Here is a 14,892-nt window from a genome sequence, read left to right on the forward strand (position 1 = left end):
CTAAGCTATTGCTAGCATTTTGTGCGTGTTCATACTGAAGCAAGCATACGCACAGGCCGTTAACATTTAGGCTAGCTCAGCTATCGATCAATTGAAATACGTTAGTGATCATGCTAATCATGATTGGCGAACTATTTTAGTTTTCATACTTTTATAAAATGTGGTTAACTAGTATCATAATCAATTTTGGTACACTGTTATGTTTAAGATTACTTTATAAGAAATTACATGTAAGCACTAGTACTTTTCATTTGCCCGGGCTAGTCTATTGTTCAGTCCACGTGATTCTGGTGCTGTAGTTAAAGTGTAAAGTCCTTTGCATTGCCCAGGCTAGTTATTGTTCAGTCCACGTGATTCTGGTGCTGTAGTTAAAGTGTAAAGAATTTTGACTAAGTTCTATTTTCTTATTCCTGTAAGAGATTAAAGCTAAGCACTATATTAATAGGTTATATGAAAGGTACTCATGATGTATATATATTGTGTGATCCTGTTTGTAGCACTATATTAATAGGTTATATGAAAGGTAATCATGATGTATATATATTGTGTGATCCTGTTTGTAAAACAGCACAGGGGGGTTTGAGAAGGGATTCAATTCCAACAAGGATGGCGAACGATGCCGAACCCAGGAAATCCAGAAGAAGATTTGCATGCAAAGATTTATTTTCCTTGGAGGACACTGAATTTACACTGCCATACTACGGTGTGGTAGGATTCTTTGTTGCAAGATATCACTGCACCATACAATGCAGTGGGACTGTCATAAGAACTGTCATGACGTGCCCTGCGGGAAAGATCATAGCCCCCCCCTCCCTCCCTCCCTCTCTCTCCACAGTTTTATGACTCAACAACAGGTCGTAAATTCCTGGAAGAGAACCTCTCCCCCTTTGGATATGCAGTATTGAGGGAGAGAGAGAACAAAGGACTTCACATGGCGAAACTCCTAAATCCCCAAAATGGGAGAACTAAACAATATTTCCACTTTTGAGAATGTGGAAAGGGTCAGTGGACACTTAAGGGACAGTAATTTTATTTTTTATTTTTTTATTTCACCTTTATTTAAATAAGCCATAGTAGCAAAGTAATTACAATTTAGCAGATTAACACTGGAGTGATATATGAGCAGATGATGATGAGCAGATGATGGTGTGTAAGTAGTGATACTGGTGTGCAAAAGAGCAGCAAAGTAAATAAAAACAATATGGGGATGAGGTAGGTAGATTGGGTGGGTTATTTTCAGATGGACTATGTACAGCTGCAGCGATCGGTTAGCTGCTCAGATAGCTGATGTTGAAAGTTAGTGAGGGAAATGTAAGTCTCCAGCTTCAGCGATTTTTTTGCAATTCGTTCTAGTCACTGGCAGCAGAGAACTGGATGGAATGGTGGCCAAAGCAGGTGTTGGCTTTGGGGATGACCAGTGAGATATACCTGCTGGAGCGCGTGCTACGGGTGGGTGTTGTTATCATGACCAGTGAGCTGAGATAAGGCGGAGCTTTACCTAGCATAGATTTGTAGATGACCTGGAGCCAGTGGGTCTGGCGATGAATATGTAGCAAGGGCCAGCCGACTAGAGCATATAGGTCGCAGTGGTGGGTGGTATAAGGGGCTTTGGTAACAAAATGGATGGCACTGTGATAGACTGCATCCAGTTTGCGGGTGCGGGCAGCGAATGGTTGAAAAGCATGCATTTGGTTTTGCTAGCGTTTAAGAGCAGTTGGAGGCCACGGAAAGAGTTTTGTATGGCATTGAAGCTCGTTTGGAGGCTAGTTAACCTGTTAGGGCTAGGGGGCAGTATTTACACGGCCGGATAAAAAACGTACCCGATTTAATCTGGTTATTACTACTGCCCAGAAACTAGAATATGCATATAATTATTGGCTTTGGATAGAAAACACCCTAAAGTTTCTAAAACTGTTTGAATGGTGTCTGTGAGTATAACAGAACTCATATGGCAGGCAAAAACCTGAGAAGATTCCTTACAGGAAGTGGCCTGTCTGACAAGTTCTTGTTCCTCTTGACTCTCTTTATTGAAAACTGAGGATCTTTGCTGTAACGTGACACTTCCTACGGCTCCCATAGGCTCTCAGAACCCGGGAAAAAGCTGAATGATGTAATTCCAGCCCCTGGCTGAAAAACATTAGCGCCTTTGGTAAGTGGTCTATCAGAGGACAATGAGACTGAGGCGTGTGCACGAGGCGACCCCATGTTTTTATTTTCTCTCTCTTTGTACTAAAACACAGATTCCCGGTCGGAATATTATCGCTTTTTTACGAGAAAAATGGCATAAAAATTGATTTTAAACAGCGGTTGACATGCTTCGAAGTACGGTAATGGAATATTTCGATTTTTTTTGTCACGAAATGCATGACCCTTCTTTACCCTTTCGGATAGTGTCTTGAACGCACGAACAAAACGCCGCTATTTGGATATAACTATGGATTATTTTGAACCAAACCAACATTTGTTATTGAAGTAGAAGTCCTGGGAGTGCATTCTGACGAAGAACAGCAAAGGTAATAACATTTTTCTTATAGTAAACCTGACTTTGGTGAGGGCTAAACTTGGTGGGTGTCTAAATAGCTAGCCCTGTGATGCCGGGCTATCTACTTAGAATATTGCAAAATGTGCTTTCACCGAAAAGCTATTTTAAAATCGGACATAGCGAGTGCATAGAGGACTTCTGTATCTATAATTCTTAAAATAATTGTTATGTCTTTTGTGAACGTTTATCGTGAGTAATTTAGTAAATTCACCGGAAGTTTGCGGTGGGTATGCTAGTTCTGAACGTCACATGCTAATGTAAAAAGCTGGTTTTTGATATAAATATGAACTTGATTGAACAAAACATGCATGTATTGTATAACATAATGTCCTAAGATTGTCATCTGATGAAGATCATCAAAGGTTAGTGCTGCATTTAGCTGTGGTTTTGGTTTATGTGACATTATATGCTAGCTTGAAAAATGGGTGTCTGATTATTTCTGGCTGGGTACTCTGCTGACATAATCTAATGTTTTGCTTTCGTTGTAAAGCCTTTTTGAAATCGGACAGTGTGGTTAGATTAACGAGAGTCTTGTCTTTAAAATGGTGTAAAATAGTCATATGTTTGAGAAATTGAAGTAATAGCATTTCTAAGGTATTTGAATAACGCGCCACGGGATTCCACTGGCTGTTAACCTGTTAGGGCTAGGGGGCAGCATTGACACGGCTGGATAAAAAACATACCCGATTTAATCTGGTTACCACTCCTACTCAGTAACTAGAATATGCATATACTTATTACATATGGATAGAAAACACCCTAAATTTTCTAAAACTGTTTGAATGGTGTCTGTGAGTATAACAGAACTCAAATGGCAGGTCAAAACCTGAGAGATTCCTTTACAGGAAGTGGCCTGTCTGACCATTTCTGGAACTTCTTTGCCATCTCTATCATTTACTAAGGATCTCTGCTCTAACGTGACACTTCCCACGTCGTCCATAGGCTCTCAGAACCCGGGAAAAAGAGAATGTCGTCATTCCAGCCCCAGGCTGAAACACATTATCGCCTTTCTCAAGTGGCCCATCAAGAGATACTAGCTTATGCGCGTGACCCCGACCGCCCCGCCTTTGGGATTTTTCCCTCTGTTTGCCGAAAACGAGATTCCCTGTCGGAATATTATCGCTTTTCTACGAGAAAAATGACGTAAAAATTGATTTTAAACAGCCGGTTGACATGCTTCGACGTACGGCAATGGAATACTTTGAATTTTATTGTCAGGAATTGCGCAGCGCCGACACTTCTTTACTATTTCGGATAGTGTCTGGAACGCACGAACAAAACGCCGCTATTCGGATATAACGATGGATTATTTTGGACCAAACCAACATTTGTTATTGAAGTAGACGTCCTGGGTGTGCATTCTGACGAAGACAACAAAAGGTAATGACATTTTTATAATAGTAAATATGATTATGGTGAGTGCTAAACTTGCCGGGTGTCTAAATAGCGAGCCCGTGATGCCTGGGCTATGTACTTAGAATATTGCAAAATGTGCTTTCACCAAAAAGCTATTTTAAAATCGGACATATCGAGTGCATAGAGGAGGTCTGTATCTATAATTCTTAAAATAATTGTTATGCTTTTTGTGAACGTTTATCGTGAGTAATTTAGTAAAATGTTAGCGAATTCCCGTAAGTTTGCGGGGGTATGCTAGTTCTGAACGTCACATGCTAATGTAAAAAGCTGGTTTTTGATATAAATATGAACTTGATTGAACAAAACATGCATGTATTGTATAACATAATGTCCTAGGGTTGTCATCTGATGAAGATCATCAAAGGTGAGTGCTGCATTTAGCTGTCTTCTGGGTTTTGGTGACATTATATGCTGGCTTGAAAAATGGGTGTCTGATTATTTCTCGCTTGGTACTCTGCTGACATAATCTAATGTTTTGCTTTCGTTGTAAAGCCTTTTTGAAATCGGACAGTGTGGTTAGATTAACGAGAGTCTTATCTTTAAATGGCTGTAAAATAGTCATATGTTTGAGAAATTGAAGTAATAGGATTTTGAAGATTTTGAAAATCGCGCCACAGGCTGGCAGTGGATGTTACGTAGGTGGGACGAATTCGTCCCGCCGGTCCCATAGAGGTTAAGTAGGTGGGACGAAATCGTCCCACTGCCCCTAGAGAAGTTAACACAGTGTCCAAAGAAGGGCCAGATGTATACAGAATGGTGTCGTCTGCGTAGAGGTTGATCAGGGAATCACCCGCAGCAAGAGCGACATCGTTGATATATACAGAGAAAAGAGTCGGCCCGAGAATTGAACCCTGTGGTACCCCCATAGAGACTGCCAGAGGTCCGGTCAACAGGCCCTCCGATTTGACACATTGAACTCTATCTGCGAAGTAGTTGGTGAACCAGGCGAGGCAGTCATATGAGAAACCAAGGCTATTGAGTCTGCCAATAAGAATATGGTGATTGACAGAGTCGAAAGCCTTGGCCAGGTCGATGAAGACGGCTGCACAGTACTGTCTTTTATCGATGGCGGTTATGATATCGTTTAGTACCTTGAGGTGCACCCGTGACCAGCTCTGAAACCGGATTGCACAGCGGAGAAGGTACGGTGGGATTCGAAATGGTCAGTGATCTGTTTATTAACTTGGCTTTCAAAAACTTTAGAAAGGCAGGGCAGGATGGATATAGGTCTGTAACAGTTTGAGTCTAGAGTGTCACTCCCTTTGAAGAGGGGGATGACCGCGGCAGCTTTCCAATCTTTAGGGATCTCGGACCTAATGAAAGAAAGGTTGAACAGACCAGTAATAGGGGTTGCAACAATGGCGGCGGATAATTTTAGAAAGGGTCCAGATTGTCTAGCCCAGCTGATTTGTACGGGTCCAGGTTTTGCAGCTCTTTCAGAACATCTGCGATCTGGATTTGGGAGAAGGAGAAGCTGGGGAGGCTCGGGCAAGTAGCTGCGAGGGGTGCGGAGCTGTTGGCCGAGAAATGTTTATTGAAATTTTCGATTATCATGGATTTATCGGTGGTGACCGTGTCGCCTAGCCTCAGTGCAGTGGGCAGCTGGGAGGAAGTGCTCTTATTCTCCATGGACTTTACAGTGTCCCAAAACTTTTTGGAGTTAGAGCACAAAATGCAAATTTCTGTTTGAAAAAGCTAGCCTTTGCTTTCCTGACTGACTGTGTGTTTTGGTTCCTGACTTCCCTGAACAGTTGCATATCGCGGGGACTATTCGATGCTATTGCAGTCCGCCACAGGATGTTTTTATACTGTTTTTATGCTGGTCAAGGACAGACAGGTCTGGAGTGAACCAAGGGCTATATCTGTTCTTAGTTCTACATTTTTTGAAAGGGGCATGCTTATTTAAGATGGTGAGGAAATTACTTTTAAAGAACGACCAGGCATCCTCGACTGACGGGATGAGGTCAATATCCTTCCAGGATACCTGGGCCAGGTCGATTAGAAAGGTCTGGTCGCAGAAGTGTTTTAGGGAGCGTTTGACAGTGATGAGGTGTGGTCGTTTGACCGCTGACCCATAGCGGATGCAGGCAATGAGGCAGTGATCGCTGAGATCTTGATTGAAAACAGCAGAGGTGTATTTGGAGGGCAAGTTGGTCAGGATAATATCTACGAGGGTGCCCATGTTTACGGATTTGGGGTTGTACCTGGTGGTTTCCTTGATAATTTTGGTGAGATTGGGAGGGCATCTATCTTAGATTGTAGGACTGCTGGGGTGTTAAACCGATGTACAACAATGTATGTTTCATGAATTTTTATAATGAGTATTTCTGTTTTTGAATTTGGCGTTCTGCAATTTCGCTGGATGTTGGCCAGGCCCAGAAGCTAGGATATGCATATAATTGGTAGATTTGGATAGAAAACACTCTGAAGTTTCTAAAACTGTTTGAATGATGTCTGTGCGTATAACAGAACTCATATGGCAGGCAAAAACCTGAGAAAAATCCAACCAGGAAGTGTGGAAATCTGAGGTTTGTAGTTTTTCAAGTGTCTGCCTATACAGTATACAGTGTCTTTAGGGTTCATTTTGCACTTCCTAAGGCTTCCACTCGATGTCAACAGTCTTTAGAATGTTGTTTCATGCTTCTACTGTGAATAGGGAGAGAATAAGAGCTCCTGGATTTAGATGAGTGAGAAAATGACATGAGCTCAGAGGCGCGCCCTCACGTGAGAGTTAGCTGTGTTCCTTTTCTTTTTTGAAGACAAAGGTTTTATCCGGTTGGAATATTATGGAAGATTTATGATAAAAACATCCTAAAGATTGATTCTATACATCGTTTGACAGGTTTCTACGAACTGTAATATACGTTTTTTGACTTTTCGTCTGAACTTAATGTGCGAGCACAGCGCATTTGGAGTACTCGACCAAACTTGCGAATAAAAAGGAGGTATTTGGACATATATATGGACTATATCGAAACAAAGTAACATTTATTGGGGAACTGGGATTCCTGGGAGTGCATTCCGACGAAGATCATCAAAAGTAAGTGAATATTTATAATATTATTTCTGAGTTTTGTTGACTCCACAAAATGGCGGGTTTGGTTTCGTGTCTGAACGCTGTACTCAGATTATTGCAAAGTGTGCTTTCGCTGTAAAGTTTTTTGGAAATCTGACAAAGCGGTTGCATTAAGGAGAAGTGTATCTGAATAACAGTTTAATATTTTATCAACGTTTATGATGAGTATTTCTGTAAATGGATGTGCTCATTCACATGAAGTTTTGGGAGGCAAAACATTTCTGAACATTACACGCCAATGTAAAATGGAGTTTTTGGATATAAATATGAACTTTATCGAGCAAAACATACATGTATTGTGTAACATGAAGTCCTATGAGTGCCATCTGATGAAGATCATCAAAGGTTAGTGATTAATTTTAGCTGTATTTCTGGTTTTTGTGACGCCTCTCCTTGCTTGGAAAATGGCTGTGTGGTTTTTCGTGTCTAGGTGCTGTCCTAACATAATCTAATCCTATGCTTTCAGCGTAAAGCCTTTTTGAAATCGGACAATTTGGTTGGATATAACGAGAAGTTAATCCTTAAAATGGTGTAAAATAGTTGTATGTTTGAGAAATTTGAAGTATGAGATTTTTGTTGTTTTGAATTTGCCGCCCTGCTATTTCACTGGCTGTTGGCAGTGTATCCCGCCGGTGGGACGCTAGCGTCCCACATACCCCAGACAGGATAACAGAACTGAAATGGCAGGCGAAACCCAGAGGACAAACCATAAAAAAAGCATACCACTGATTTCAGTGCCTGGCACTTTTATAATAGGGCGAAATCATCCCCGATTGCAGTTCCTAGGGCTTCCACTAGATGTCAACAGTCTTTAGAAAGAGTTTCAGGCTGGTTTTTGGAAAAATGAGCCAGAAATTGTAGTTTTTCTAGGTGTCTCCCATTTTGGCTGTAGTGTTTCCAAGCGCGTGAATGACAGCGCGTTCTTTGGTATTTTTCTCCGGTAAAGACAATAACGATTCTCTGTCTTAAATTTGATCGTTTATTTGCGTATTAGGGTACCTATTGTTTGATTATAAACATTGATTGACTTGTTTGGATAAGTTTATTGGTAACGTTTTGGATTCATTTCGTATGCATTTTGAAGGAGGGAAACCGAGTGAATCATTGACTGATCACCTTGGCTGGATTAACAACAAGTTAAGCTTTATTTTGATGTATTGCACTTGTGATTTCATGAAAGTTTAATATTTATAGTAATTTAATTTGAATTTGGCGCTCTGCCATTTCACCGGATGTTGGCCAGGTGGGACGCTACCGTCCCACGTATCCATAAGAAGTTTTAAACATCAAACTATTTATGGAAAGATGTAATGTGATGTTAACCTTCTAAATAAGAAAATATGTGTTTTCATATAAAGTTAACCAAGTCAGTAACCACGCCCACGAGAGCATAGACATTACGTCGGCGTCATGGAACCACCCTTTTCTACTGAAACGTTTAAAACCACATGTGACGAAATTTACATTTCATGCCAAAGAGACCCACGGTAAGCCGGTGGTCTCGAATCATTAAAACCACGCAAACTATGGTGTAAGCTAAGGTAGCAAATGGTTAAAATATGGGACTATGGATCACTACAGAATAAGAACAAATCTTCAAAGTATAATTACTAGTCTGCAGCTAGAAAGTCTAGAACGAGAATACCGATAAAGCATCTATTCTATGAGAGCATTGCCGAATGGTACTCTGAAGTACCCATTCTAACCACCTACAACCACGAGACTGTGACTTTTCTGTTGACTCTCTCCAGCAGATGGATCGGCGACCACAGAGAGAGACAACAAGACATACTCGTAAATATGTAAATTGTCATTTATTTTCGAATGAGCGGTCGTTCATGTAAAGTATTAGCAATTTCTATGAATGTAGTTATCAGCTATGAATTTGCCGCTCTTGAGCGGTCCACGCCCCATTCCCTTTGTCTACCAAGCTGTCATATCGGCATAGCCCACTAGCGACTTTTCTATCATCGTTAGTAACCAATGTCTACTGTTTGTTTGTGATGTATTTCTGTGATTATTTATTTAGTTAGTAAATAAATAATTAAGCCAATTTGTATATTGCTGATTCATTATGGAAACTAGTGTTCGTGCAGATATCCAAGCATTTTACAACATTTGAAATGACACTAATGAGGTAATGATTAATAATTAATTAATGGAAAACTAATAGATCAGGTATTAAAATATCTGAAGAATTATAGTTGGAAAATTATAACTTTGTAATCAACATTTTCTGTGGTGCCCCAAATTCCTAGATAATTGAAGTTTACATTTAATCACGTAACAATAATTACATACAGTTGAAGTCGGAAGTTTACATACACCTTAGCCAAATACATTTAAACTCAGTTTTTCACAATTCCTGACATTTAATTACAGTAAAGATTCCCTGTCTTAGGTCAGTTAGGATCACCACTTTATTGTAAGAATGTGAAATGTCAGAATAATAGTAGAGAGAATTATTTATTTTAGCTTTTATTTCTTTCATCACATTCCTAGTGGGTCAGAAGTTTACATACACTCAATTAGTATTTGGTAGCACTGCCTTGTAACCATATAGTACTGGTGTGGTGAGAACACTGTCTTGTAACCATATAGTACTGGTGTGGTGAGAACACTGTCTTGTAGCCATGTAGAACTGGTGTGGTGAGAACACTGTCTTGTAACCACAGTTGAAGTCTGAAGTTTACATATACCTTAGCCAAATACATTTAAAAACTGTTTTTAACAATTCCTGACATTTAATCCAAGTCAAAATTCCCTGTCTTAGGTCAGTTAGGATCACCACTTTATTTTAACAATGTGAAATGTCAGAATAATAGTAGAGAGAATGATTTATTTCAGCTTTTATTTCTTTCATCACATTCCAAGTGGGTCAGAAGTTTACATACACTCAATTAGTATTTGGTAGCATTGCCTTTAAATTGTTTAACTTGGGTCAAACGTTTTGGGTAGCCTTCCACAACCTTCCCACAATAAGTTGGGTGAATTTTGGCCAATTCCTCCTGACAGAGCTGGTGTAATTGTGTCACAACATCGACGGAAGGTGGCACCCCTCCTCGCCCGGGCGGCGCTTGGCGGTCGTCGTCGCCGGCCTACTAACTTCCACCGATCCTCTTTTATTTTCTGTTGGTTAGGTGTAGTTGGCACCTGTTTAGTATTAGTTCATTAGTGGGGTATTTAGTCGTTCTGTGTAGGTTGTGGTGTGTGTGTGATTATTTGTTGTCAGGTGTTTTGTTCAGAGGTTCAGGTGTTTTTCCCTCTGCCTGTGGGTTTTGGTGCAGCGTGTTTTGGGCTGCGTCCCTAAGCTGCGTGCGGGCTGTTTGTTTTGGGCATTTGTTTTGCCTTGCCCTGCCTCCCCTGTTTTCTGGGCTACGTGTGGATATTATTAAAATTACACGGACTTGTATCTCCTGCACCTGACTTCGACCCTCCTGCTTTCTTGTGCACACTGACAAATTGAGTCAGGATTGAAGGCCTCCTTGCTCGCACACACTTTTTCAGTTCTGCCCACAAATTTTCTATAGGATTGAGGTCAGGGCTTTGTGATGGCCACTCTAATACCTTGACTTTGTTGTCCTTAAGCCATTTTGCCACAACTTTGGAACTATGCTTGGGGTCATTGTCCATTTGGAAGACTCATTTGCGACCAAGCTTTAACTTCCTGACTGATGTCTTGAGATGTTGCTTCAATATATGCACATCATTTTCCTCCCTCATCATGCCATCTATTTTGTGAAGTGAATGTCCCTGGCTATCCGTAAACAAAAAAAACAACTAAATGATGGCTTGCTTAATATAAGACATTTACAATTATTTATACTTTCATATATTTTAGCAATTACATTTACTTAAGTATATTTAAAAGCAAATGCTTTAAGACTTTTACTCAAGTTGTATATTACTGGGAAAATATATTTAGATGTGTTGATATGTCACGTCCTGACCAGTGTAAGAGGTCATTTTCTATAGTAGAAGGGTCAGGGTGTTTGCTTGACAGTCTGGGTTGTTATTTCTCGGTTTTGGGTTCTAGGTTTTCTGTTTCTATGTCGGGTGTTGAGTATACATTTAGATGTGTTGAATATACATTAGATGTGCATTGAATATAGATCTAGATGAGATGAATATAGATCTAGATGAGATGAATATAGATCTAGATGCGTTGAATATAGATCTAGATGAGATGAATATAGATCTAGGTGTGTTGAATATAGATCTAGGTGCGTTGAATATAGATCTAGATGCATTGAATATAGATCTAGATGCGTTGAATATAGATCTAGATGAGATGAATATAGATCTAGATGTATTAATTATAGGCTTGCAGTTTTACACAATGATTCATAACGGTTTGAGATAAAAATACATCTATGGCATCTGACCCAACTATAACCATCTGGCCCAACTATAAATATCTGACCCAACTATAACCATCTGACCCAACTATAACCATCTGACCCAACTATAGCCATCTGGCCCAACTATAACCATCTGGCCCAACTATAACCATCTGGCCCAACTATAACCATCTGACCCAACTATAACCATCTGACCCAACTGTAACCATCTGGCCCAACCCAAACCATGTGACCCAACTGTAACCATCTGACCCAACTATAACCATCTGGCCCAACCCAAACTATCTGACCCAACTATAACCATCTGACCCAACTATAGCCATCTGGTCCAACTATAAACATCTGGCCCAACCCAAACCATCTGACCCATCTATAACCATCTGGCCCAACTGTAACTATCTGACCCAACTGTAAACATCTGGCCCAAATAAAACAATCTGACCCAACTATAACCATCTGGCCCAACTAAATCATCTGGCCCAACTAAATCATCTGGCCCAACTGTAACTTCAGGCCCAACTATAACCATCTGGCCCAACTATAACCATCTGGCCCAACTATAACCATCTGGCCCAACTGTAACCATCTGGCCCAACTGTAAACATCTGGCCCAACTATAATCATCTGGCCCAACTGTAACCATCTGGCCCAACTGTAACCATCTGGCCCAACTGTAACCATCTGGCCCAACTGTAACCATGCACTAGCTCCTCTGGCCTAGATTCATCAATAGGATTTTCTTCCAAACCAAGGATACAGATAACGTCTCAATCATAGACGTTTTCAACATACTGTGCTATATTAAAATTCTGATCCATGTCTATTTCTCTCAGAGCCATGGAACCTGTCCTGACTTCCTCTCTTCTCCTTTCCTTCTCTCCTTCCTCCTATTGTTCCACCTCCCTCTCTAATGCTCGACAAACTACCTTTACATTCTCCCTCCTCGCTCACTCTATCCCCTTCTCCTCCTCCTCCCTGCCGTGGAATATGTTCTTTCTGGGGCTCAATGGGAATTATTCACCGGCTCCTGGGGGTCTCTGACAAGGTCTCCTTCCCTCTCTCTCTCCATATCACTCCGTGCTTCTGTTTTTAACCATAATTGATTAGGTTAAGCAGAGAGAGGGAAGGTCACGCCTGGAGCAAGAGAGAGAGAGAGAACACAACAATGCGTGGCCTCAGAGCAGAGAGGAGCGGAGCCGAGAGGAGCAGAGAGGATACGAGAGGAGAAGAGCAGAGAGGAGCAGAGCAGAGAGGAGCAGAGCAGAGAGGAGCAGAGCAGAGAGGGGCAGAGAGGGGCAGAGAGGAGAGGAGCAGAGCAGAGAGGGGCAGAGAGGAGAGGAGCAGAGCAGAGAGGAGCAGAGAGGAGCAGAGCAGAGAGGGGCAGAGAGGAGCAGAGCAGAGAGGAGCGGAGAGGAGCAGAGAGGAGCGGAGAGGAGCAGAGCAGAGAGGAGCGGAGCAGAGCAGAGAGGAGCAGAGCAGAGAGGAGCAGAGCAGAGAGGAGCCGAGCAGAGAGGAGCAGAGAGGAGCAGAGAGGAGCAGAGCAGAGAGGAGCAGAGCAGAGAGGAGCAGAGAGGAGAGGAGCAGAGAGGAGAGGAGCAGAGAGGAGCAGAGCAGAGAGGAGCAGAGCAGAGAGGAGCGGAGCAGAGCAGAGAGGAGCAGAGCAGAGAGGAGCAGAGCAGAGAGGAGCCGAGCAGAGAGGAGCAGAGAGGAGCAGAGAGGAGAGGAGCAGAGAGGAGAGGAGCAGAGAGGAGAGGAGCAGAGAGGAGAGGAGCAGAGAGGAGCAGAGCAGAGAGGAGCAGAGCAGAGAGGAGCAGAGCAGACACGTCAGCCTCTCCAGAGCCCAACACACCTTGAACCAGATGTCTGAGTCTGAAATGCATCCAGTCACATGTTGATTAGACTGCAACAGTCAACTCAACCTTTATCTCACCCTGTTTGCTTTGTTAAACGTTAGTCAGCAAACACATGTAGCGTAGCCCACTACACAAATCAGCAACCAGTATCACGCTTTATCCCTGGCTGCTGTATCTAGCTGTAACTAAGGTATCGCTAATATAAACGCTAACTAATTCATATCAACAATCAAAAAGCTGTCAGAGGAGGAACGATCTTACATATTCAGTCTTAATGATTAATGAAAGTACAACCACCAAACGTAGTTTAACACGAGGAAATGCTCTCCCACACTGAATGGGACAGAACGATGCTGTGTTTACTGTGTGCAACATGGTCACTCCAGAATAAACCAGCCATCATCAGTGGGCCAGTGTGGACTGAACAGGAGAGAACACAGTAAGGAGCCCATACAGAGTGAGACTGTACAATGTGGAGTAGACCTGAGCTGTGTGGAGTAGAGCAGAGCTGACCTGAGCTGTGTGGAGTAGAGCAGAGCTGAGCAGAGCTGTGCGGAGTAGACCTGAGCTGTGTGGAGTAGAGCAGAGCTGTGTGGAGTAGACCTGAGCTGTGTGGAGTAGAGCAGAGCTGTGTGGAGTAGAGCAGAGCAGAGCAGAGCTGTGTGGAGTAGAGCAGAGCTGTGTGGAGTAGAGCAGAGCAGAGCAGAGCTGTGTGGAGTAGAGCAGAGCTGAGCAGAGCTGTGTGGAGTAGAGCAGAGCTGAGCAGAGCTGTGTGGAGTAGAGCAGAGCTGTGCAGAGTAGAGCTGTGTGGAGTAGAGCAGAGCTGAGCAGAGCTGTGTGGAGTAGAGCAGAGCTGAGCAGAGCTGTGTGGAGTAGAGCAGAGCTGTGTGGAGCAGAGCAGAGCTGTGTGGAGTAGAGCAGAGCTTTGTGGAGTAGAGCAGAGCTGTGTGGAGTAGAGCAGAGCTGTGTGGAGTAGAGTAGAGCTGTGCAGAGTAGAGCTGTGTGGAGTAGAGCAGAGCTGTGTGGAGTAGAGCAGAGCTGTGTGGAGTAGAGTAGAGCTGTGCAGAGCAGAGCTGTGTGGAGTAGAGCAGAGCTGTGTGGAGTAGAGCAGAGCTGTGTGGAGTAGAGCAGAGCTGTGCAGAGCAGAGCTGTGTGGAGTAGAGCAGAGCTGTGTGGAGTAGAGCAGAGCTGTGTGGAGCAGAGCAGAGCTGGTGTGGAGTAGAGCAGAGCTGTGCAGAGTAGAGCTGTGTGGAGTAGAGCAGAGCTGAGCAGAGCTGTGTGGAGTAGAGCTGTGTGGAGTAGAGCAGAGCTGAGCAGAGCTGTGTGGAGTAGAGCAGCGCTGAGCAGAGCTGTGTGGAGTAGAGCAGAGCTGTGTGGAGTAGAGCAGAGCTGTGTGGAGCAGAGCTGAGCAGAGCTGTGTGGAGTAGAGCAGAGCTGTGTGGAGTAGAGCAGAGCTGTGTGGAGTAGAGCAGAGCTGTGTGGAGTAGAGCAGAGCTGTGTGGAGTTGAGCAGAGCTGTCTGCTTAGGCAAAGAACACCAATAAAGCAGATTCAACAGGAGCTGCAGCTGCCAACTCAGGCTGCATATCAAACAGATGACAATGCTCTCAGTGTGACTTCCACACACACACACACACACACACAC

The sequence above is a fragment of the Salmo salar genome, chromosome ssa20 (assembly GCF_905237065.1).
Source record: "Salmo salar chromosome ssa20, Ssal_v3.1, whole genome shotgun sequence".
NCBI classification, from domain to species: Eukaryota; Metazoa; Chordata; class Actinopteri; order Salmoniformes; family Salmonidae; genus Salmo; species Salmo salar.